Source organism: Schistocerca serialis, chromosome 6, assembly GCF_023864345.2.
Source record: "Schistocerca serialis cubense isolate TAMUIC-IGC-003099 chromosome 6, iqSchSeri2.2, whole genome shotgun sequence".
Taxonomy (NCBI): domain Eukaryota; kingdom Metazoa; phylum Arthropoda; class Insecta; order Orthoptera; family Acrididae; genus Schistocerca; species Schistocerca serialis.
In genome coordinates this window covers 345,950,270-345,953,224 of record NC_064643.1, presented here as the reverse complement: position 1 = coordinate 345,953,224, position 2,955 = coordinate 345,950,270, and positions in this window count along the sequence as shown.

The following is a 2,955-nucleotide window of genomic DNA, read 5'->3' as shown; positions in this document are numbered from 1 at the left end:
GGTTACCCTTGACGCTGCATCACAGACAGGAGCGCCTTCGATGGTGTACTCTACGACGAACCTGGGTGCACGAATGGCAAAACGTGATTGTTTCGGATGAATCCAGGTTCTGTTTACAGCATCATGATCCTCTCATCCGTGTTTGGCGACAACGCGGTGAACGCACAATGGAAGCGTGTATTCGTCATCGCCATACTGGCGTATCACTGGGCGTCATGGTATGGGGTGCCATTGGTTTCACGTCTCGGTCACCTGTTGTTCGCATTGACGACACTTTGGACAATGGACGTTACATTTCAGATGTGTTACGACCCGTGGCTCTATCCTTCATTCGATGCTTGCGAAACCCTACATTTCAGCAGGATAATGCACGACCCCATGTTGCAGGTCCTGTACGGGCCTTTCTGGATACAGAAAATGTTCGACTGCTGCCCTGGCCAGCACGTTCTCCAGATCTCTCACCAACTGAAAACGTCTGATCAATGGTGGCCAAGTTACTGGCTCGTCACAATACGCCAGTCACTACTCTTGTTGAACTGTGGTTTCGTGTTGAAGTTGCATGGGCAGCTGTACCTGTACACGCCATCCAGGCTCTGTTTGCCCAGGCGTATCAAGGCCGTTATTACGGCCAGAGGTGGTTGTTCTGAGTACTGATTTCTCAGGATCTATGCACCCAAATTGCGTGAGAATATAATGACATGTCCGTTCTAGTATAATATATTTGTCCAATGAATACCCGTTTATCATCTGCATTTCTTCTTGGTGTAGAAATTTTAGTGGCCAGTAGGGTATGACGGGCCAAACCGTCGCTGGAATTATCCAGAGTCTTCCTCAAACCAATCGCTAACGATTGTGACTCGGCCCATGGCGCAATTCATCCATAAAAATTCGGTCATTGTAGCCGAACAGAACCATTTCCAGTTAATGATAGGTTCAGCTCGACCAGAGGACCCAGTCCATTCCATGCAGACACAGCCCACACCATTATGGATCACCACTGGCTTGAGCAGTGTCTTATTGCTAGCTTGGGTCTGTGGTTTTTGGGGGTCTTCACCATACTCGAACCTTATCACCAGCTCTTACCAACTGAAAGCAGGACTCATCTAAGCAGGTCACGGTTTTCCAGTCGTCTAGGGTCCAACTGATTCCGTCACCAGCCCTGGAGAGGCGCTGCAGGCGATGCTGTGCTGTTAGCAAAGGCACTTGCATTAGTCATCTGCTGCCGTTGCCCAATAACACCACATTTCGCCTACGGTCCTAACGGATACGTTCTCCGTACGTCCCAGATTGATTTCTGCGGTAATTTCACGTAGTATTGCTTCTCTATTACTAATGACAACTCTACGCAAACGCCACTCCTTTCCTTGCCACCATTCACCAGACGTTTTCAATTGGTGAGAGATCTGGAGAATGTGCTGGCCAGGGCAGCAGTCGAATATTTCCTGTATCCAGAAAGACCCGTACACGACCTGCAACATGCGGTCGTGCATTATCCTGGTGAAATGTAGGGTTTCACAGGGATCGAATGAAGGGTAGAGCCACGGGTCGTAACACATCTGAAATGTAACGTCCACTGTTCAAAGCGCCGTCAGTGCGAACAAGAGGTGACCGAGACGTGTAACCAATGGCACCCCATACCATCACGCCCGGTGGTACGCCAGTATGGCCATGACGAATACACGCTTCCAATGTGCGCTCACCGCGTTGTCGCCAAACACGGATGAGACCATCATGATGCTGTAAACAGAATCTGGATTCATCCGAAAAAATGACGTTTTGCCATTCGTGCACCCAGGTTCGTCGTTGAGTACACAATCGCAGGCGCTTCTGTATGTGATGCAGCGTCAAGGGTAACCGCAGCCATGGTCTCCGAGCTGATAGTCCATGCTGCTGCAAACGTCGTGGAACTGTTCGTGCAGATGGTTGTTGTCTTGCTAATGTCCCCATCTGTTGACTCAGGGATCGAGACGTGGCTGCACTATCCGTTACAGCCATGCCGTTAAGATGCCTCTCATTTCGACTGCTAGTGATACGAGGCCGTTGAGATCCAGCACGACGTTCCGTATTACCCTCCTGAACCCACCGATTCCATATTCTGCTAACAGTCATTGGATCTCGACCAACGCGACCAACAATGTCGCGGTAGGATAAACCGCAATCGCAATAGGCAACAATCCGACCTTTATCAAAGTCGGAAACGTGATGGTACGCATTCCTTCTCCTTACACGAGGCATCAGTACAACGTTTCACCAGGCAACGCCGGTCAATTGCTGTTTGTGTATGAGAAATCGGTTGGAAACTTTCCTCATGTCAGCTCGTTGTAGGTGTCGCCACCGGCGCCAACCTTGTGTGAATGCTCTGAAAAACTAATCATTTGCATATCACAGCATCTTCTTCCTGTCGGTAATATTTCGCGTCTGTAGCACGTTGTCTTCGTGGTGTGGCAATTTTAATGACCAGTTGAGTAAATCCCATTGAAGATTTGTGGGACTTAATCTATGAGTCAGTTCGAGCACAAGACTACACCGCCAACAGTTTCAGGCATAAGGACGGCTGCAGAGGCAGAGTGATTAAGTATTTGTGCAGGAAACTTCCAATGACTTTTGAGTCCATGACAAATCGAGTCGCTGCACTACGCCGGGCAAAATGTGGCCTGACAGTGTGTTAGGAGGTATCCCATCACTTTTGCCGCGTTAGTGTAGGTGGTTAATGAAAAAGTGTGCATCGTAGAACTCACGCCAGCCTCGTAGTTTAGCTGCCACAGGCGTCAGGCCCGTACACGGCCCTTTAGTCGCCTAATAAGCACTTATTACGATATCTAGCCAGAAGTGTTTTCTCTGCTGCCGATAACCCTTAAAGTCGTAAGCGGAGGTTGTGTGACTGAAGAGTGCAGTGATCGGGGGAAGCTCGGCTTATCTGAGGCGGCTGCCCTTCGTGCTATCTCGGCCTACTGC